This window comes from Felis catus, chromosome F2 (assembly GCF_018350175.1).
Source record: "Felis catus isolate Fca126 chromosome F2, F.catus_Fca126_mat1.0, whole genome shotgun sequence".
Taxonomy (NCBI): domain Eukaryota; kingdom Metazoa; phylum Chordata; class Mammalia; order Carnivora; family Felidae; genus Felis; species Felis catus.
The window spans coordinates 65,802,989-65,825,483 of record NC_058385.1 but is presented as its reverse complement, the minus strand read 5'-3'; the positions used below and the strand labels follow the sequence as shown (position 1 = coordinate 65,825,483).

At 43.9% G+C, this 22,495-nt stretch overlaps 1 long non-coding RNA gene across 2 annotated transcripts in view; it reads left to right on the top strand.

The window, feature by feature from the left end:
• The window catches only part of LOC109496189, a 119,845-nt gene that overhangs the window by 57,091 nt on the left and 40,259 nt on the right, over positions 1-22,495 (top strand). For both annotated transcript variants that reach the window (XR_006592447.1, XR_006592446.1), the window contains exon 3: positions 9,767-9,850. This is a non-coding gene — a long non-coding RNA (uncharacterized LOC109496189). The remainder of the gene's footprint in view (positions 1-9,766; positions 9,851-22,495) is intronic.

Sequence of the window (22,495 nt, the reverse complement as noted above, 5' to 3'; positions counted from 1 at the left end):
TCTTGAAGATCCTGGTTAGAAACAGATTCTGTGCACAAGAAGATGACCGCTATTTCCACGACCATTTCAACTTTGGTGTTCTTACCACTCATCACACAAGTAAGTCAGTCTTTCTGACTGATTTGAAAGGTCCATGAGAATGGGGACCATGCCTATATTGTTCTTAACTGTATGCTTAGCTCTTAGCACAGGGCGTGGCAGAGGGGCTGTTGCTGAGTTGAATGATTTATAAATCACCAGTCTTATATGTGTGCATCATCACCTTTAATGCATGAGGCTAATAATGGCATACAATAAATATCTAAAGGAAAAGAAAGAAAAAGATAAAGATAAAAGAAAAAAAAATCCAAATTTCCAAACCAAACCATACAATTGATTATTTATTCAATGACTATTTTACTAAGCACTGTGCTTTAGAGCATTAATGGCACCCATGTTTCACCACTGTCTGTAACTCCTTCTTTGCCATGTGTCTCTGCATTTCCTCTCACTTAAAAGGCAGGGATTATTTCCTTGCCTGTTGAATCTGGGCTCAGTGATGTGACTTGTTTTGACCAAAAGTAAGAGATAGAAGTACATATGTTCCTGTTTTGAGCCTTGCCCTCAGGAGGACTTGAAATTTCTGATTTCCCTCTTCTGTCCTGTTATTGTCATAAGAAGGCCATGCCTTGGTCATGCCACTGGTCCTAGAAGAGGAATAGAGAATGTCCAGTGGAACTGCTCCAATAAGCCCAGCCTATGTGGGACCCCTAGCCTGGCTCATAGGTAAACATATATGAGTGAGCCCAGCTGAAATCAGCTGAATCCAGTTCAACCCACACCTGTGCAAGCTTAACAGTAAATGAAAATTTATTAAGCAAATGAATCTTACGATGCTCTGTTATATAGCAGTTTTGCAGCAGTAGCTAAATTGGTATAAGCATTTACCATATGCTGGGCACTCTGATAGAGAGAGATAGCTACTTATGCCAACATGACATAGTTGGTTGTTCCAGGAAAGCTTTGCCTGGGAAATACAAGACTACGAATAACTTAACAGTTGGTTTCAGGAAATTCCTACAGATCAATTTATGAGACCGTAGCCTGCTCACTAGGCCAGACAGTTTGCTTATCAAGCAAGAATTTACCTGTTTTGTGCTGGGTTCACCAATCCCTAACGTATTATATCTTTTTTAAAAAGTTTATTTATTTATTGAGAGAAAGAGAGAGAGTGGGGGAGGGGCAGAGAGACAGGGAGAGAGAATCCCAAGCAGGCTCCACACTATTGATGCGGAGCCCGATGTGGGGCTTAAACCCACAAACTGTGAGATCATGATCTGAACTGAAATCAAGAGTTGGATGCTTAACAGACTAAGCCACCCAGGCACCCCCCTAAAGTAGTATATCTTGAGCTTTGCCCCATCCCAATTTATTTCAGTGCTATGCCTTGATGCTTGTAAGCTTTTCTTCAGTCTCATGATTGAAAAAAAAAAATCCAGCATGGTTTAGACAGTCATTCTTCTTTCATTAACTTTTTACATCAGTTTTCAACCCTAAAACACCAGAATCATGGAGCTTTTAAAAACATGCCTAGCCAGGGCCCCCTTTTTGGCAAATCTGACTAAGGAGATCTGGGAAGAACCTCCCTAATTCTATAGGTGTTAAAAGGAACCCAGGTGAGAGTCATAGTTCTAGAGAAGCAATCAAAGAAAATTGAAAACTACTTTTCCTGAGCTGAATGAAGGCCCCAAATTGAAAGTACTCATCACTGGCAAAAACCATGGTGTCCTTAATCTCACCTTCCCTGGTGATCTGCTCATCACCTAGAAAATGGCACTTTCCGTAGTTGGGGTTTTCTGTGCACAGGCACAGATATCTTTCTGTGCCCAAAGATATCTGAGCAGGCATCTTTTCAGGTGCCAGTAAATCTCTACGTGCTCCCTCTCTTGTCTTCTGATAGATGAAGGGCATGTGTTTGACCTGAAGCCATGCCCCAAATGGCTTGTTGGGCCAGCCGTGCAGTATGAAACATCCTGTTCACGAAATTAAAATAAACACAACAAAGCAACGGAATGCTTTCCTCCCTCCATGGTGCAGTCATTTCGTTAAATTAATTGGTTTATTTACTCATTCCTCTGATCAGCAACGTTTTAACTTAATTATGTGCATAAGATAGGGGATAATGTATTTGTGACACAACTTATTTATGAAAGCCATACATGAAAATCATTTTGTTTCCATCTCATATCATACACACTGCAGTGATGACCTATCACCTAATTTGTGGTTACGATTTGTGATTGTTTATATTGACAGGACTAGGGCACTTTAGAGCACACCAGGCAAAGATCTCCAGAACTTTCCAGAAGAGTCTGGGTGAAATAAAAGTTGCAGCTTCCTTTTCCTTCGTAAAACACTAGCACTGGAGCAGAGGAGCTGGAAGTTGTCTGAATTCCTCTGAATATTCTTTATTGTGTGTGTGTGTGTGTGTGTGTGTGTGTATACACACATGTAGCATATACATGTTCTCAAAAGTAGTAACAATAACAAGTAATATACATAGGCATTATTCTAATGCTTTGCTTATATTCATTTGTTTCTCACAACCCAATGAGGTAGGTACTGTTATTATCTGCCCATCATAGATGAGGAAACTGAGGCATGGAGGAGTTAAGCGACTTGCTCCTTAACACAGCTGATGTGTAATGGGTGGAGCCAGGATTCACACCCAGGCCACTTCATTACAGAGCCCCTGTTGTTAACCAGGCATCGTATCTAGCCCGCAGCCTGCTTTTGTATGACGTTGGAGCTAAGAATGTTTTTTGCATTTTTAAAGGGTTAAGAACAATAAAAAGAATATGCAGCAGATACCGTATGTGGCCTGAAAAGCTTCAAGTATTTACTATCGGATTCTCTTCAGGAAAAGTTTGCTGACCCTTGTGGGTGTTCACAAGTGTGCTCGCTGCCTCTTGGTTAATATAATACCCATTTCAGACTCTGGGTTCAGACCTAATAGGTGTAGATATTGTTCCGTTTCGAACACTTACGAAATTCTTCTGCTCTTCCTGAAGTTCCAGGAGAAATCTTCCCAGTTGTATTCTTTCTATAGGGTGAACAGATGGCCCTTTTTGCCCAGGGCCGTGTTAATTAGTTGGCTCCTGTTGTCTTGAATTACTCAGTAGCAACCGCTTTCATTGTCAAACACGTCCCCCGGCTGGGTGCCCTCACCTGATGATGATTGGTTTTGAGCCTGCACTTGTCCACAGCGGAGCATTTAAACCCCAAATGTTTACCAATTTATAACTAGAGAAATGTTTTCCCCTCCGCCCTAGCTTGGGCTGCTACGACAAAATGCCACAGATTTGGTGGCTTAAACAACAGATATTTATTTCTCATAGTTCTGGGGGCTGCCAAGTCCAAGATCAGGGCGCTGGCAGATTCCGTATATGGTGAGGACTCTGCCTGGTATGCAAATGATTGCCTGTTTGCTGTGTCCTCACATGGCAGAGAGAGCGAGAGTGAGAGACAGTGAGCAGGCAAGGGAGCAAGTTCTCTGTGTTTCTTTTCCTAAGGGCACTAATTCTATCATAACCTCATCGTTTAGATGATTATTTTCCAGAAACCCCACCTCCAAATACAATCATATTGGGGGTTAGGATTTCAACACATCACATGGGGAGGGGGTCAGCGTTTACATATGAATTTTGGGGACACATTTAGTCCTTATCACTCTCCGATACTGGTCCTGTGGAGAATGGTGTGTGCTTGCTTTGTTAGGTAATGATAGCTGACTGTAGGGAGCTACAGTCAGTTTTGTTCTCTCTCTATCTTTCTCTCATCCCCCCTCCCTCCCTCCCTTCTCAGCTTTTCTCCGTTTTTTTTGGAGGAGGGTGGGGTGGGATCCTGGCTCTTTACTCACTGTTAAGATCAGTGTATCTGCTTGTTATGGGGTTGTCAGAAATGCATTATTCCCTCCTCAGAAGGAAGAATCTTCTGCTTGGGGTTTGGGCTGAAAAGTGGCCCCATTCTAGAGCCCTGTGACATCTCTTCTGTGGCACCATTAACGCTGGTGGCCCTTCCCCACCCTGCCCTAACCCCAGTTGCAGTAGCAGCTGTAGTAATGATAGCAGCAATTCATGAACCTTCCTGTGGAGTCACTTTGAGGCCATTCTTGCTCGTGCAGAAGACTGGCATTAACTGGGAGCTTGTTAGAAATGCCAAAACTTGGGGCGCCTGGGTGGCGCAGTCGGTTAAGCGTCCGACTTCAGCCAGGTCACGATCTCGCGGTCCGTGAGTTCGAGCCCCGCGTCGGGCTCTGGGCTGATGGCTCAGAGCCTGGAGCCTGTTTCCGATTCTGTGTCTCCCTCTCTCTCTGCCCCTCCCCCGTTCATGCTCTGTCTCTCTCTGTCCCCAAAATAAATAAACGTTGAAAAAAAAAAATTTAAAAAAAAAAAAGAAAAGAAATGCCAAAACTTGGCTACCGAATTAGATAGAATCTAATGATTCTAGTGATTCTAGTGGTCTAAGAATCTGGTGATTACTTTGAACTTTAAGATTTGAGACCCACTGGTGTGTCTCATTTGAGTCTTAGAATAACCCTAAAAGATAGATAATGTGGCCCCCATTTTACAGATGAAAAAACTGAGGCCAGGAGAAGTGAATGACTTGAATAACATCCGACAAACTGAAGGTGGCAGAGGCTGTAACTCCAGCATGCACCGTCACCTTCCCTGTGAGCTTGGAGCCTGGATCTTATTCCTGCTCCGTTTCTTCTTAGCTGCATGACTGAGACTTTAATTTTTTCATCTGTATAACAAGTCGGTTGAGCCAGATGATACAGGGTTCCTTCTGGGCTCCAAAATCTGTAAATTTCATGGGAGCCTGTTTTACATATGTTCATTTCTGAAGAATAGGAATCTGCTGAACTTGGGCAATAAAAGGATTTCAAGGTCTGGAATTAGTAGAAGGGATATTACTCTTCAAATGGACAACTGTTCCTTTGCTTTGCATTAGCAGGTTGGTATGTACTGCTGACTGCTAGCCAGCAACTGCCTGTTGCATGAAATTGTGATTTCCTTCCTTCCTTCCTCTAAGCCACAGGGGGAGACAAAGTCACCCTGGGGGGAGGATGGGACAGATACCATTTTGGAAGCATGAGAAAATTCTAACCAGTAGAAGTTGTTGGCATAACACAAAGGGAGATGAAATAAGATTTGCCCTTGTTTGGGCTTTATCGTTTTGAGATGATCTCTTTGGTGAAGAATTATATTCTTAGCATAACTAGGAGCCTTCTGTAGAGCAGCGAAATTCTCCCCCCTCCCCCCATGAGGGTTATTAGTGATCTGACACATATGGATTGTTCTCAGGCACAGTAGCAAGAGGAGGTCCGACAGTTCAGGACAGCAGATGATGTAATGCTAGAGTTAGGCAGGACCTTGTGGTATAAATCCTTCTTATGGTTGAGAAAATGTGGTCCGGAGGAAGTTGGCCAAGATTACCCTCTGTGTAATCATCTGGAACCCGGGACTCTGACCCCTGGTGCCTAGCCCACTGCAGCAATGATTCCCGAAGCACACAAGATTGGCCGTGAGGCTATGCAAATAGCCAAAATGGTACACAGGTGCATTCTTTTAACTAGTTACATATTTATTTTTCCACCTCTATTTAAGATCAGTGTCAGTAGTGTTGGGGTGCCTGGGTGGCTCAGTTGGTTAACCCTCTGACTTCAGCTCAGGTCATTAACTCATAGTTCATAAGTTCGAGCCCTGCATTGGGCTCTCTGCTGTCGGCACAGAGCCGGCTTCGGATCCTCTGTCCCCTCTCTTTCTGCCCCTCCCCAACTCACGCACGTGGGCATGTGCTCTCTCTCTCAAAAATAAATATTTAAAAAGATAAATGTCAGTAGTGTTTCATGTATTGTAACGCTACAGTTTTCTTTAAATTGACATGTTTAGAATATGACCATGAGTAAATTAAAATATTAATTAAATAGCAGTGTGGTTGGTACACAGATATGCAACAATTATGAAGGTGGTAAAAGAATGTCTGAAGTTTAGGAAATGCTGTAAAATTTGCTAAGCAATCCACAAGCCCTGGGAGTTTGACTATTCTGTGTTTCACAGTTGAGGAGGGAGCCACACATTTAACATTATAGTTGTATTTGGCTCAGGGAGGTGTTCACTTCCCTTTATTCCTTTGTTAGTGTCCTAAGGCAGGAATTAGTCTGGCACTTTAGGCTACATTATTCTGCTATGACAAATGACTCAAAACCTCAGTGACGGTTGCCTTTTTATTGGGGCTTATCTTGTGTTTCTGTTATTGATCTGGCTTTGGCTTTTCACCCAGAGACCCAGACTGGAGGACAGCTCCTATCAGGCATATTGCTGGTATCTTGACAGAGGAAGACAGGATGCAGAGCCAGAAGATTCTGTTCAGAAGTGGCACAACAACCAAAAAACAAAACAACTCTTGATTTCGGCTTAGGTCATGATCCCAGGGTCATGGTATCAAGCCCCAAGTCGGGTTCTGTGTTGAGCGTGGAGTCTGCTTGAGATTCATTCTCTCTCTGTCTCTCTCTCTCTCTCTCACTCTCCCTCTGCCTCTCTCCCCAGCTTGTGCTCTCTCTAAAAAAATAAATAAATAAATAAATAAATAAATAAATAAATAAGTGTCACGTGTCACGTGATTTTCACTCATATTTCATTGGCTAAACTGAGTCACATCTTCATGGATGATGCCATTGGGGTGGGAGGTATAATCCTCTGATAGGGATAGACCTAGTGGGGAGGGAGTGAGTATTTTGACAATCATATAATCTGCCACTAATTAATTAATATTAAGAAACCATTCAGTGAGTAACACATGTTAGTGACTGAGAGTTACTTATAATTGTCTTATATATCGGGATCCTTCAGATTGTAGTGAAATATCTGATGTTTTACGATTCCCTCCACAAGTGAGTCTCCTTCCCCGAGTCATACCACCCCCCACAGGGCAGTTGGGCACTTCTCTGCTGGCTTCAGAGATTACTGAATACTTTTCCAGAAATGGAGGATGACTGAGTTGTCCTAATGTGATTTTTCAGTCTTTACGGCATTGGGATGGGGAAGAACGTGGATGGCCTGACTAGCTCAAACTCCTACACCATATGGGTCAGTTTGTGTGACCTGTGCTGACTCAGCACAGTTGGAGGTTTGCACTGCTGGACTTTGTAGCCTGTTTTTGTCCCCACTTCTCCCCCCCCCCCCCCGCCCCACCTTAGCTGCCTACCAATTACACGGGGTAGCCAGGCCATGATGTGTGATGTAAGTAAATCTGGCTTCCTGTAACAATCAACTAATAAACATATCATAGTCCAGTTTAAACTAAAAATGCTGACATTCATAAAATATTACTTTATATATTTAGAAGGTATCAGATGATTAAGGCATATTTTAAAGAAATTCAAAACCTTGGATTAATTGACTGTTCCCCCTCCCCCACCACCACCACCCCTGGCCTTATTTTCCGAGTTAACCATCTCAAGATGAAGTGAAGGTTTCTTCTCTTTTAGATCTTGTATAGGTGGAGTCAGCCCAAATTCTTCCTGGATTCCAAATTCAGGCAAGCTTTAGCCCCAGAACTCTGGGTACCTGGGTGGTGGCAACTTTCTTTCCATCCTGGTTTTCCCCAGAGTGAGTGATCTAAGAAATACAGAAGCCTCAGTGCCCTTTTATGACCTAGCCTTGGAAGGCTTTCACACCACCTTTTCCTCAGTGTCCTGTTGACCTCACAAGTCAGCACCATTGAAATGTGGGAGGGGCTACCAAGTGCATGAAAACCAGGAGGTAGGGATGATTGGTGACCCTCTTGGGGACTGGTTACCATGTTCAACACAGGCCCTGTTTGTGCCGTTTAACCTGCTATTAAGTTCACACCTAATATGGATTTCCTTTGTTATTTTCTCTCTGAACTGCTAATACGGGCCTATCAGATTCTGCTTTGAATTGTTCCTTGATTAGGCATTTTATTTATTTATTTATTTATTTATTTATTTATTTATTTATTTATTTTTTAATGTTTTATTTACTTTTAAGACAGAGAGAGACAGAGCATGAGTGGGGATGGGGCAGAGAGAGAGGGAGACACAGAATATGAAGCAGGCTGTAGGCTCTGAGCTGTGAGCACAGAGCCCGACGCAGGGCTCGAACTCAGAAACCGCGAGATCATGACCTGAGCCGAAGTCGGATGCTCAGCCGACTGAGCCCCCAGGCGCCCGTAGGCATTTTAGACTCAAATGCTTTCGATTATCAAGTGTCTGGAGGTCAAGTCTCATGATTGCCTGGGATAAGGAGGATTGGGGAGGGGCCCTGAGACCTTTAGGCACTGGAGTGGGTACCTACTCCACTGGGCAAGCCTGGAGGGACGGTGCACTCTAGGAATTCATACAAAGGTGGGTCATGGGCTAGGAGAAAGCTCTAGCATGGGTCCTTAGCAAATGTTTATAAAAGGAATACATAAGTGAATGAAAGTTTGTCCTGGCATCTTGTCGAATTCTGTGGAGACTCATATTCCCTACCGGTTTTAGAGTTCAGAGTGGCTCATCTTCTAGGGATAATTTCTTGTCTTGATGCAGAAGAAGTGCCCTCTCACTTCTGCTTGTGAGCGGATAATCGAGGGTGGCTTTGGGAACTGGGTGTTATTAATTTTGTGTCATTCCTGACACCTTCTGATAAGGTTCTGTGGGTTTAAAGGTAAAAAGTTGCTCTGGTGAGGGGCTTTCCAGGCTTGGGCAGAAGAGGGTGGGTGTCATTCTGCTTCTGGGCATGGGTCAGTGACGGACTCTTGAACCGAAGGGCACTTCTGTGGAAATGCATCTCCAAGATCCTCTGCCGCTCTCTGTCTCTCCTGCTGGAGTTCGAGAGAGATTGCTCCAGAGGGCACCTGAAGGACCAGGCTGGGAAGCGGGCCGTGGCGATGAAACTCCAGGCACATCTAGCAGAGCACATGAGACTTCATTGCTTGCACTCCTTTTTCTGCACGCAGGACTCTGTGTCATTAATGAGCGAGACATGCTCTGGCTGTGTGTCAAACCACCTCAGTTTTTATTTGGCTTCAAGCTGGGCCTTTCTAGAACACATGTGTCTCCAGGGCTTTGAAACTCTTAAACAGTGGTGACTTTGGCGGTTTTAACTGAGCTGTTTCTGCAGTTCTGAAAGCCCAGAGTCTGTCTCTTGGTGGCAGGCATGTCCTGGCCAGGCAGAGGAGCTTAAAGGAACAAGGAAGGGCAAGACTGGGGACAAGGGAGGAGCCGTTAGACGCGATGCTCAAGTGGAGGAGGCTGCCACGTTCAGGGCCCAAGACGCCTCCCTCATTCACCTCCCAGAGGCCAAATTTATCTGTAGCCATTCAATTCTTTCTTGTTTTTCTTCTTTCCTTCTTCCTTCTTCCTTCCTTCCTTCCTTCCTTCCTTCCTTCCTTCCTTCCTTCCTTCCTTCCTTCCTCTCTCTCTCTCTCTTTTTTTCTTTTTTTCTTTCAGGCCTGTTCAGTACGCATTATATTAACATATTTACATCATATTAACCTGTAACATGCTGGTTGAGAGTAGAAATTCTGGAGTCTGAGAGATCTTGGTTTATATTCCACATCTCCCACTTTTTAGCTCTGTGCCTTTGGGCAAACTCCTAACTTCTTTAAGCCTTGCTTTGCTCACCTGCACAGTGGAGATGAATAACCATACCCATGTATTTGTGGCCAGTTCGTGAGATTTCTTGGTGGTAATGCGGTTTCTTATAATTTTTTTTTTCAGGTTTTGGTAGCAGGGTTATACTGACCTCATTAAATGAATTGGAGAAGCATTCCCCCCTCTTGTATTTCCTGGAGGAGTTTGTGGGTAAGATTGGCATTTTTCTGTCTTAAATATTTGACAGAATTCAGAAGTAGAATCTGAAGTTTTCTTTATGGGAAGGTTTTTGATGACAAATTTAATGTTGTCACTGTTGAGAACCAAGTGGATGATTAAGCAAGAGCTCCCTTCGGGGAGAGGCAGGTGCAAGCACGTAGCCAGTGCTGATAGACCACTGCACTGGCCCAGCAAATATCGCCTCAACTACTGTCTGTGAGATCCCACACCGGTGCACTGCATACATATGAGGAGCTCTGAGAAAAACAGATTCAAGTGGGTTAGGTCAATTAATACAGATCACACAGCTAATAGACAGCAGAATGAAACCAGGACTCCATTTCAGTTACTTTGACTCCCATCCCGTTGGGTTTCACATTCCCCAGCTGGAATGCCACGATTCTATCCATCGATTCCGTTTCATCCTCTGATAATGTCATTCTCCTCTCTGCTCTCCTGGGGGGCACTGGGAGCCGGGCTCAGAGTTAGCTGTAAGTAGATTCATTCTCAGATCATCCCATTTTATTGTGTGTCTCTGAGGGTCCATGCAAACATCGCTGCAAAACAAGGCAACAAACAAGGTCACAGGGATGTGACTACCTTTAGACAGCTTCAGAAGGGAAAAGAATTCACTCGTAAAAGATTGGGGGATCAAAAGGAGCATGATTCGGGTGCCTGGGTGGCTCAGTGAGTTAGGCATCTGGCTTCGGCTCAGGTCATGATCTCGCAGTTCATTAGTTCGAGCCTGTGTTGGGCTCTGTGCTGACAGTTCAGAGCCTGGAGCCTGCTTTGGATTCTGTGTCTCCCTCTCTCTCTCTCTGCCTCTCCCCTGCTCATTCTCTCTCTCTCTCTCTCTCTCTCTCTCTCTCTCTCTCTCTCTCTCTCTTTCTCTCTCTCTCTCTCTCTTTCTCTCTCTCTCTCTCTCTCAATCTCTCAAGAATAAATAAACGTCTAAATGAGCATGGTTCTCTAGCAGACCCCAAAGCCAGAGCCCATAGCTTTGAGCAAGTGCCTCTGCAAGTCATTAGTCTTCTCTACTCCGCATTGGCTTAAGCAGCATCTTCCCAGAGAGGTTTCCCTGAGCCCAGATGGGTTCTCAACATTTATGAGATAACATTTGGAAGACATCAAAGTGAGTGGGAATTATGCACCAGATGGATAGAGCAACATTCCTGGCTTAGTGGGGCAGCTAAAAAGCAAGAAGTGGGAAAGGGGATTGGACAGTTTCTCCTGCTATGTGAGTCTGAGTTAATGTGTCTGGCAAAGGGATAACTGAGGTGAGCGGACGAAACAGAGTCCATGGAATTTCACAGATGAGAACGGGAACCGAGAAATCAGTGATGCTGGCCGCTCCGGCAAATAGAAGCTGGCTGCAGCTTCTGCTGATTATTGGGTGTTTGTGGCACAGTCCTGGGCTGGATGTGCACACCCCTGCACTCACACACACAGACACTCAGCCCAGAAGAAAAAAAACTGCAGCTTCCGAGGGATCACACTCTTAATTCTGGTTAGAAACACTACAATGGCATTCGTTCCAACAATGTGATAAATAACAGGTTGTTATGAGGCAAAGGTTTCTAATCAACCAAAATCATACATAAAAAAAACAAAACAGGGGCGCCTGGTTCAGTCGGTTAAGTGTCCGACTTCGGGTCAGGTCATGACCTCACAGCTCGTGGGTTCGAGGCCCACGTTGGGCTCTGTGCTGACAGCTCAGAGCCTGGAGCCTGCTTCAGATGCTGTGTCTCCCTCTCTCTCTGCCCCTCCCCCGTTCATGCTCTGTCTCTCTCTCCTTCAAAAACAAATAAACATTTAAAAAATTAACAAAACAGAACAGAACACATAAGATAGAGCAAATGGCAGGCTCATTCAGGCCCCACGGAGCCAATAGTTCATCTGTGGGATTTTCATCTGCAGGTCTTGGCAAGAGGAGCTCTAGAAACAATAGTAATAATAGCAGCTGCTGGATATTGTGGGTTTTCTTTGTCCTAGACACTGTGCCAAATGCTTTACGTACATTAGCTAGTTCAGTCTTTCACTGCTGCCCCCTTGCTCAAGCCACCATTTCTTCCCACTTGGACTATTTTAATAGCTTTCAAATTGGAGGCCCTTGTCTCTTGTAAGATCTTATTTTTACAGCTTCCAAAGTGACTATTTTGAAGATAAAATGGCTCAAAATCCTCCTGTAGCTTTCTGTCACTCTGACAGTAAAACCCCAAATCTTTCCAGTGGCCATGGGCCCTCAACTTCTCCTCAGTCATCTCCAGTACCCTGCCCCTAACATCCAACCACTCAGGCCTCCTCCATGGTTCAAAAGCATGCCAGGAATGCTCCTGCCTCTGGACCTTTGTGCTTGCTGTTCCTGCCAGCTGGAATGCTTTCCCTGGGCCTTCCTTCAGTTTTCCACTTACATGTCCTTGAGGAGAAGGGCCTTCTCCAAGGGCCCTTTATGAATTTTGTCCAAGCCCTTAGTTCTCGGTATTTGTCTTCCTAGTCCTTAGCCCCACCCTGATAATTGCATCTGTATTTGTTTACCAGTTTATTGCCCCTCTTCACCCCCTAGAATATAAGCTCCCCATGGACAGAGATTTTATTTATCTTATATATCCCTGACACTTATATCCCTGACACTTAGAACAATGCTCAGAATTATTTGTTGAATGGATAATAGAAATAACAAGTGATACTTTCCCTGCTTTTCTGTACTTCTCATTGGCTATAAAACTTCTCTCAAGAGCATGTTATTTCTTAAAAAAAAAAAAAGGTAACAAAATAAAAAGAAAAAAAGACTAAACTTTGAATAGCCACAAGATTACAATCTGAGAAATCTTGTCAATGCACATGGCAATCAGTTCTGATCCCAGCTGGTGGGTGGTCAGTCCTATTTGGCCCTTGGGAACCAGCATGGCATCCAAACTGTTAGCCAATAAGGCAGTGGATTACAGGACATGAGACATGCATAGCCAAACTAGATGTCACCTTCATTATTCCTAGGTAAGTTTTCTCTAGCACCTTATGCTCCAGTCGTTCTATAGCTGTAGCCGAATCACCGGTACATGTGGTAAGCTATGTGTATTTATATACTATAGCTATTCCCGGTGAACTACATTTGATTAATTTCATGGTATGATTTTAATTCTTGCCTGATTATTTTACAAAAGAGGATAGAACTCTTAGAAATGGTTCATTCATTCATTCACATATTTAAGATGTGCCTTCTATGTTTCAAGGACCAGATAAGAAACCGAGGATGTAACAGGAAGTAAGAGAGAAAAGGTCCTTATTCTCAGGAAGTTAGAAATAGGTTAGAAACAGGTGACATTTGTTCATTGTTTTCAGACCCTGGTGCCCAGAAGGAGAGGAGAGATATGTTTATTTTGTGATATTCTTCCTACTGCTTCTACAGTGAGTCCCAGCCCTCACAGGACACATCTAAGAGTGTGACAAGCACGTGGTCCATGGAAAGGGAGCCAAAACATCAAATGTAGACTCTTGCCTTCTTTTCAAGCTCTCAACATTAACTGGATTTTCCTTTTATCTGCTACAGCACTTGTTATGCATCACAGAGAAACACTGATTATGAGTGATAAATGATACAACCTTGGAATCAATAGTACCAAAGAAACTGGCCAGCCGATATAGACAATTATAAACAATGCCTCAGAAATAACTATAAGTGATGCAAGGCTGTATACAGTTTTACGGTTGGTTAGATAGAAACCCAATCCAGATTTTTACTGATTTTCTTGGTGTGCAATAAAACACTGCAGCCTTCTACCCATGGATGAAATGTGTCTCAGCAGTGTCTTTAGTCTTCACCCCACACCCCTTTTGTTCTCTCCACACTCAGACATATTTGGTTTCTTTTCAAAGGAAATATGAAAGGTGGCACAGTACTTAGATTCCTACAAAAATTTATACGGTGATTAATTCTTTAAAATTAATTATCTCATTTTATAAATGAGTACAACAGGTTCAGTAGGGAGATGCTGTTTTTCATGCTCAGGATTCTCTCTGTCCTCTGATGACAGCAGTTTGCTTTTGCTGTAGGGAGCTTGCCTCGTGTCCAGGCCATTTTTAGTCGTTGTGTCTCCTCTCCCATCCCCCACAGCCACAGGATTGATCATGCCCCACAGCTAGGGCAGCTGATGCAGGTCGTGCCCCCTGGTGCTCTGACCCTCCTAGGACCCTTGTCCATCATAGGACACAAAGTACTATGACCCGGGCTAGTCAATCGGATCCACCTTCTTGGGATCAAGAAAATATTTATACCAGCCTTTGGAGATACAAGATGAGTGCGTCCCAAATCTTGCCCTCAAAAGTCTTCTAGTGGGGGCCGTAGGCATAAAGGAAAATAATTACAAGAAGATATGGTGATGGTTACGATAAAGGTATGTACTAGGACTTTAGTGAGCACAGCAGAGAGATGTGTTATGAAATTCCTCAGAGGTGGCCCTACCAGAAATGGGCCTTTCAGGATGAGTAAGGATTTGCTAGGCAGCCAGGAGGGTAGGAGGGAAGGAAGATCTTGGCAGACAGAAAAGCAAAGGGATAAAAAGGCATGAAAAATGTATGAAACATGTAGATGTGTTATTATCGTTATATTTGATTCTTAATTTATAAATCGAGAGGTTGGGTGACGGGCGATGGCAGTAGTGGTGCCATCTACCGAGTAGGGGCCGAGGGATTCCCACCTGTGGGGGCAGGCCAGTCCGGACTCTCGGTGGCCAGGAGGGGTCTTCCGAACACACAGAACAAACCCGAGTCCCCTTCTCAATGTTGAAAATCCATGTGAGAATCTGGTAAAAGCTATGAGCCTTCTCCTCAAAAACAAGCAAACAAAAAAAAGCAAAAAGAAAGAGAGGAAGAACCTCTCAAACTGCACACAGTTTTACATGTAATGCCAAAGACACTTTAAAGTCCAACCAACAACCCCCTCTAGGGACAGTGATCCTTGAATTATCTGTGGCAAAGGACACGATTTTACTTATTTTTCAAAATTTCAATCTGTCACAAATCGATCCTTATTCCCAGCTCACACCAGTTAAGACTCTCCCACAAGTGTGACCACATCTGAGCTGGTCAGTACCCTGATACGACTCCTCTCATCCCATGCTTGCATATCAGTGTCGAGTTTGAAAAGGCTCATTCTCAGTTCTCATCTTGGTGGACTGGCCTGGCCACATCTCTGTGGCTGTGGTCTGTGGATCACACTGCGTGGCTCTGCTCTGTAAGTCTGAGGACTGCCTGAGAATGCCTGTGTTAAGGGCTCTTGATGCTTATAGACTGAAGATCACATTCCTCCTCATGGCAGATGAAGCCCCTTCTGTCCTCTGCTCCAGGCGCAGTGCGTTAATATTGTTTCCTTTGCCATCTGATTAATTTCATCCTTCCTTTTACTTTTCCCCAGCTCTCTCTACCTTACCTTCTATCAACCCAGGGAGAATTTATTCCTGGCATTTAACAGTTACTATTTTTTTTAAATTCATTTTTAATTTTTTTAATGTTTTTTTTTATTTTTGAGAGAGAGAGAGAGAGAGAAAGAGAGAGAGAGAGAGAGAGAGAGAGAGAGAGAGAGAGAGAGAGAGAGAGAGAGAAACAAGAAACAGAATGAGCAGGGGAGGGGCAGAGAGAGAGGGAGACGCAGAATTGGAAGCAGGCTCCAGGCTCTGAGCTGTCAGCACAGAGCCCGACGCCGAAGCAGGGTTTGAACTCACAAGCCTTGAGATCATGACCTGAGCCGACTAAGAAACCCAGGCGCTGCTAAACAGTTACTATTTATCATCATATGTTGCAATTACTATACACCTTTAACCCTCTTCAAATAGTAATCTCTTCAAGTGGAGAGATGGTAACTTATACATATGTTTTTGTGAGTGTGTGTGTGAAAGGCTATTCGCAGAACCTGGAACACACAAGGTGCTCAATAAATGCGTGGTGAATTGAAGTGAAGCAAATAAGAGGTATTGGCCCACAAAGGTGGGAGAACACCGATGTCCAGCTTCCAAGGAGCTGTGTGTTCCTTTGCTCATTCCTTCACTGGGGAGAGATCAAGGGCTCAGCCCCAGGTGCAGTTTGTAGTTGATGAGAAAAGCAGAGCTGAAGATTTAGCTTTGGCCGGTGAATATGTTTGTTACCTCTTGGCAGAGATTTGGCTTTGGCTGGAGGAAGGTTGATTTAGATTTATCCTGGGCCTCTGGGGGCTGAGCTCAATGGGAACGGGGGAGAGGGTATTTTTTTGGAAGCTTAGGTACACCTGCTCTTAGCCTAAGATGCTTCTGCTTTTCATAATGTTTTACTCTCTGAGCAGGAGCCCTTGCCTTTCTGAATGAATGATTGATAGTGCCTCCGGGTGGGAATGTTTATCTTTTACTCATGGCCTTGGTTATTGAAAATACCTCCTACTTAAACATTAAAGGAGACCCGGGGTCATCACCTTGGCTAAAGTCAGGGATGGACCTTGAATTACATGTGTGAGGGGGGAAATGGTTGCTCCTTTGGGCTTGGAAGATAGGAGTCCCTTGCCAGCCTGAAAGTAAAGGTTGGGGGTGGGTGGGGAGAGAAGGAATCCCTGAAGCAAGTTGGTTATGTCCCAAATTGTATTTTAAATAAATTATAGTTGTAGGCATTCTGGAAAAGGATGTGGGCATTTTAAAAGAAAACCATGTGTCTAGAAAGTATTGAGGACCCTGATTAAGCTCAAGGTGAGAGAAGAACCAGGGGTAACTACTGAAAATTCATTCGGAGCAAAGAGAGGAGGAAACGAGAGAGTGAGGGTTCTGAGTAACAGGCCAACCAGTATGCATGACTTAGCCCACATGTCCCTGCTCAGCCCTGGACCTGTGCATGTAGCTGCTTACAGATACACCCCCACAGGAAGGCCAGCCAGGACCTCGAAGTCAGTTGAGCTATTAAAAAATATTTGCCCTTGCCCTTCTCCTATGTATTCTGCCTTTGTGAGTGGTACCAGCATACTCTTACTTAAGCCTTAGATTTGGATGTGTCTGTCCATTTCTCCGTCTCCCTCATCTTCTCCATCCCAATAATCACCAAGTTTTATTAATCCCAACATCTAAACATTTTTATAATTATGCCCACCTCTTCCAGTCTTCACTGAAACTGTGTATGCCAGGTCACCCCCGTTTTATGCCCGGTTTTCCTCCCTTCCATCCGTTCTCTGCTTCACAGCTGTCTGGGAATTCCGTAAACACATATCTAGTTATGGTATTTCTTGGCTTAACACCCTTCAGTGATTGCACATCGACCTTTGGATAAAGCCCAAACTCTTTAAAAGGCTTGCAAGGCCTTCTGTGAGATGCCTTATCTTTTCTCCCAGTCTTATCTCTTCTTGCTCTCTATTCCAGCCCTACTCAATACCCTCTCTTACCACATCCTGAGCATTTGCTTATGTTCTTCTCAGTCTTACTCTTTACTTTTCTTATTCTTTATTTAAAAATTTTTATTTATTTTTAATTTTTTTAATGTTTATTTATTTTTGAGACAGAGAAAGACAGAGCATGAATGGGGGAGGGTCAGAGAGAGAGGGAGACACAGAATATAGAGCAAGCTCCAGGCTCTGAGCTGTCAGCACAGAGCCCGACGTGGGGCTTGAACTCACAGAATGTGAGATCATGACCTGAGCCAAAGTCAGATGCTTAACCGACTGAGCCACCCAGGCGCCCCTAAAAAATTTTTTTTAATGTTTTTTTTATTTTTGACAGAGAGAGAGAGAGACAGAGACAGAGACAAAGCATTAGTGGGGGGAGGGGCAGAGAGAGAGGGAAACACAGAATCTGAAACAGGCTCCAGGCTCTGAGCTGTCAGCACAGAGCCCGACTTGGGGCTCGAACTCATGGACCATGAGATCATGACCTGAGCCAAAGTTGGACACTCAACTGACTGAGCCACCCAGGTGCCCCAACTTTTCTTATTCTTGAGATCTCACGTTGGGCATCCATTCTCTTGGCTCTCCAAGATTCAATTAGCTGTCCCTCTTACTGAGTCTCATGTTCTTCCTTTTATTCTTGTCTTCCTTATTATTATTAATATTTTTCTAGTTTATTCCTGTTTTTTTATTCTCTGGACAGCAAACTAATTGAAAGCAGGGACCGTGTCTTATTCGTGATTACATTTATAATATTTGACGTCCTTATATGTTCAGTAAACATTATTTGAGGAAATGAATGAATAATTTCTGAGAAGCTCAGGATGAAGCCGAATATCAAGCCAAGGGAAAAAATAATATGGTCAAGAACATTGACTTAGAGGTGAGGCAAATAGAATCACACTGTGTGCAGTGGGAAAAGTGAACAAGTATCCAGGGACTGAAGGAACTGAAAATAGATTAGGTCTGGTATATTCCTAGGATTCTGGAAGAAAACAGAATCCCATCTGGATAGTTAGCCTGAACACATTTTAATAAAACAACAACCTGCCGCAGTGTGATGAGGGTTGAGGAAATCAGCAGAGGATGTTGTACCCAGGGGCTAGCACCAATGGGAAGCTGTTACCACCTCTAGGGTTGAAGGAAAAAAGGGGGGAAATAGTGTTGGCAAAGCTAATGGGAACATGGAGGAGGGAATGTTTGGCTGCAGCTCCAGAGTTACGGCAGGACAGGGGACAGGGGAGAAATGCCCTGATTGCTGTCTCCTCCTTCTGGTGCCCCTTTTAGCCAAACTCACTGGAAAGCCAAAGGTTGGGTGAACTGAGTGATAGAGCCCCCCAAGAGTGTCAGTCTCTTCGGGCCAGTAGGGCAGGAGAGGTGGGGAATGAACCTGGAGTCATAAGTGAAGATTAACCAGCACACATAGTTGTTAAAAGGGAGAAAATTAGTAAGAAAAGAGAATGCCTCCAAGTGTTGTATTTAGAAGAGAATTTTTAATTATTGGTGAACCAGTGAAAATTGGAGGTGACCTGGGAACGACTCTGGAATGCTTTAAACCTACATCAGGTGAACTGAATAATGTCCTGTGTTTAGTTCATGGGTAGAATGTGTATGTGGATATTTGTTCCCTCTTAGGGTTTGTGGTCAGGAGCCCTTGAGCAATTGAGTTGTTGACCTGGAACAGGGGTGGCACTACCAGAGAAGCAGTGTGGGGTGGGGTGTGGGAGGAGGTGAAGGTTCTTAGAGGAGAGAGCTTCTGTTTTATGGATTGTTATGCAAGGCGCTAAAAACATGCTAGGTAAGAGGAACTGAGCACCCAGCCAGACAGCCTGGCATTCATTGCTGTCATTGTTGGCACTGTTTTATGTGTGTGCACAATTGCACATGTGTGTGTGCCTGTGCGTGGATGTATTTATATATGTGTATCTTTGGGAGCATCTGGGGGTGTATATGGGGAATGGACTGCTCTGTTCTTTTGTTATATGTGACCTGGCAGAATTCCTCTTGGAAATGCAGTTCTTCAGAAGGTATTTTGCAAATAATCCACTGGTTTATTACCTGCTGTCAGGACATAATATGAAGAAATGGCTCTAAGTGACAGCAGGAAGAATTTAGTTTAGACTTAAGGGATGGCTTTTAATAACCCATAGTATCAGATTCCTTCTTGACTGCAGGGAGACCTCGTTTGTCTCTTCAGTTCTGAATTACATCATATACCCAAACCTCAAGAATTCCACGTTTTCAATTCCATTGAAATGACATTAAAAACATATATATGTACCAATTTTCTTCAAAATTGCCACTAAATGCTGAGTGTCCAGATTGTCTGTATTCTGATTATTGATGCTTGTTTGTTCAGTCCCCTTGTCCCTCTTTTCCTGCAGCGTGCAGAGAGCAGAGAAAAGCCTCGACCATCATCTATTCTTACTTGGCCTGGCCTCTAGCCACCTCTGACTTTTTTTCCCCCTTGTTCACTGAGCTCCAGGCACATTGGCCTCCTAGCCATTCCCCGAGACTCCTGTCTCAACCCCTACCCTCTTCCTTTTGCCTGGAAGGCTCTTCTTCTAGGGGTGTGTGTGTGTGTGTGAATGCTGGACCCCATCACCTTCCCAGTGAGGTCTTCTCTGAACGCTCCGTCTGTCTCTTCCCATCCCTGACATGGAACTGGTTGCTGCGTGTCAGCATGTTGGTCTTCTAATTGTGTATTTGTTTATTGTCTGCTGCCCCAGTGAGAGTACAAGTTTGACAAAGTCAAGAACATTGTCCACCCTGCTTGTTGTTGTAGTCACAGCACCTAGACCAGGGTCTGGAAAACAGTGGGTGCTCAATCAAGATCTGTGGGGTCAATGAGTATATGCATGAGAAATAGTTTAATTACTTTAGCCCTTCCTACTTTTTATTGTTTTAAGTAGAGAGATGCGTTGCTCACTCATTCATCATTATTGTGTGTTCTTCTGAGCTGCTGACCACCTGCCTGTGTAGATACAAAGGAAGTCTTGCAGGATGCTGAATTCTTCCTCCTCATGTTGTGTGTAGGCCTGCCCTAGTGAGCACCCAGGCTGTTCTGCCTCTGCAGCATGGACACTTGCCCTACCATGGCATGTCCTGTCTCAGCAGCTATTGCTGGCTAAGTCTTTCTAATTCTAAGATTCAGGGCTTTGAGTTCATTTGCCTGCAGATCTGAGCCATTCTTTCCAATATTATGCTGTTGGTAATGATGCTGTTTTAGTTCCCCATCTGCAGTCTCTTTGGTCCTATTTCTCACTTGATTGAGAAGTCAAATAGAAAAAAGAGATTCTAGGGGTGCCTGGGTGGCTCAGTTGGTTAAGAATCTGATTTCAGCTCAGGTCATGATCTCATAGTCATGAGATAGAGCCCTGTGTCAGGCTCTGCACTGACAGCACAGAGCCTGCTTGGGATTCTCTCTCTTTCCCTCTCTCTGCCCTCTCCTGCTGCCACTCTCTCTCTCTCTCTCTCTCTCTCTCTCTCTCAATAAATAAATACACATTAAAATTTTTTAAATTAAAAGAAAGAGATTCTATGTCAATAAGATTCTTAGTAAAGTGTTGACTTCAGGTGTGGGCTTATCCAGAGGCCTGTCTCAGAGAATGACCTGGTCTTCACTTTCTTACGGCTCTGAGTCCTTGGAAACTACTGATTTAAGGTACATGTGGAATGCCACATCTCTTTGCAGTTCAGTGGACAGCCCCTGGTCTGGGGGAGTGGTGAGGTAGCATACAGGCCTTGGGCCTCTGTGACTAGAACACTAAAGAAAGAAATGGTGGGAAATGTAGGCTGTAGTTTCTTTGGTCAAGGTGGCCCTCACCCTCTTTAGCTTTCATCTGTGTGTATGAGGGTGGAAAACAGCTGTGGACGTGCATATGGCTGCTTGGCTTCTCACTGAGCCGAAAATTCTGTGCAGTATTATTCCATGAAGCTAAGTAAAAATAGCACTAGATTAATAGTCTTTTGCATCTTGTGAGTTTGATTGCCAATTTGAACCCATTAAACTCCTGTATTTGAGCAAAAGAAAGCGTAATCAAAGAGTCCAACAGTGCCCAGTGTTAGGAAAGACACAGAGAAGGGAAGTCTCAGGAAAGGAACTGTTATGAGGGAAATGAGCCAGTTTCAAGACTTAGTAGCTATACATCCCTGCCTCAGTTCCTTCATCTTGAAAATGGGGACAACTGAAATACTTTGGCTTTGGCATTCACATGTTCAAATGAGATAATACTGAAGATTATTCCATCCATGCATTACTTCATACTTACAATAGTTTCATGAATTAGCACATGCATACCAAATAGAAGATGTTATTCTTTGAAACAGCAATAGGAACTTCTTCTCTTGCACGTGCCCTAGCAAGCCCCATGGTAGTTCTCGTATTTGCTTCCTGCCTTCTTGCATGTCCAGGACTCTGCACAAACATCATGTACAGTAATGATGTCTGTTAAACTTCCTGGTACCGTTTTAAAAATCATCCTGGAGATGTAAGGCCCTCTCCTGGATTTCCTCATTGAGTTCCAATTCTCAACATTTTGAGCCTCAGCGTTCCTGTTACCTGAACATGATTTCTCGTGGCCAAGAAAGCGCTGTGTGAAAGAGGAAGCCTTAAGCCTCAAGTGATCTCCTAGAGATCCCCCTCGCAAGTTTAAGCTAAATATTCCTGTGGGTTTTGTTTACAGCATCCTCTTTGGCAGCTCTGAATTACAGGAATCCCTGTTCCTGTCTTCCCTCTTGACTTCTCAGTGAATCTAATTGCGTATGTGGTGATGCCACTGACAAACACAGGGATAAATCTTTTGAACATGGATAATGGAAAAGCCAGAATTAGTGGTTCTGGTCTTTTCTTGTATTTCTGTGCAGGGAGTAAAACATCTCTTGGTACATGTTAGAGGAAAGTTCTCAGGATGCCTGGAGTGTAAGTCTTTGAGGTTAAGGGCGGGATCTTATCCGCCCTGAGTTTCTTATGCCTGGCAGAATTCAAGCATGAGAAGCCTTCTGCATAAAGCTGAAAGATGGGGGTCTAAAGTCATACAGACTTGGGCTTAAATCTTCGCCCAGCCATTCCTTAGCTCTCTGTTTTGGGTAAATTCCAAGTTCCTCGAGTTTCACATCTATAAAACAGCATTAATAATACTTAAATAAGAGGGCTATTATAGAGGCTCCACGAAATAATGTGTATAAGGCAACAGATTACAGTGCCGAGGATTATGTTGTGTTACTTGGATTAGGCTAGGCATTTGTACTCC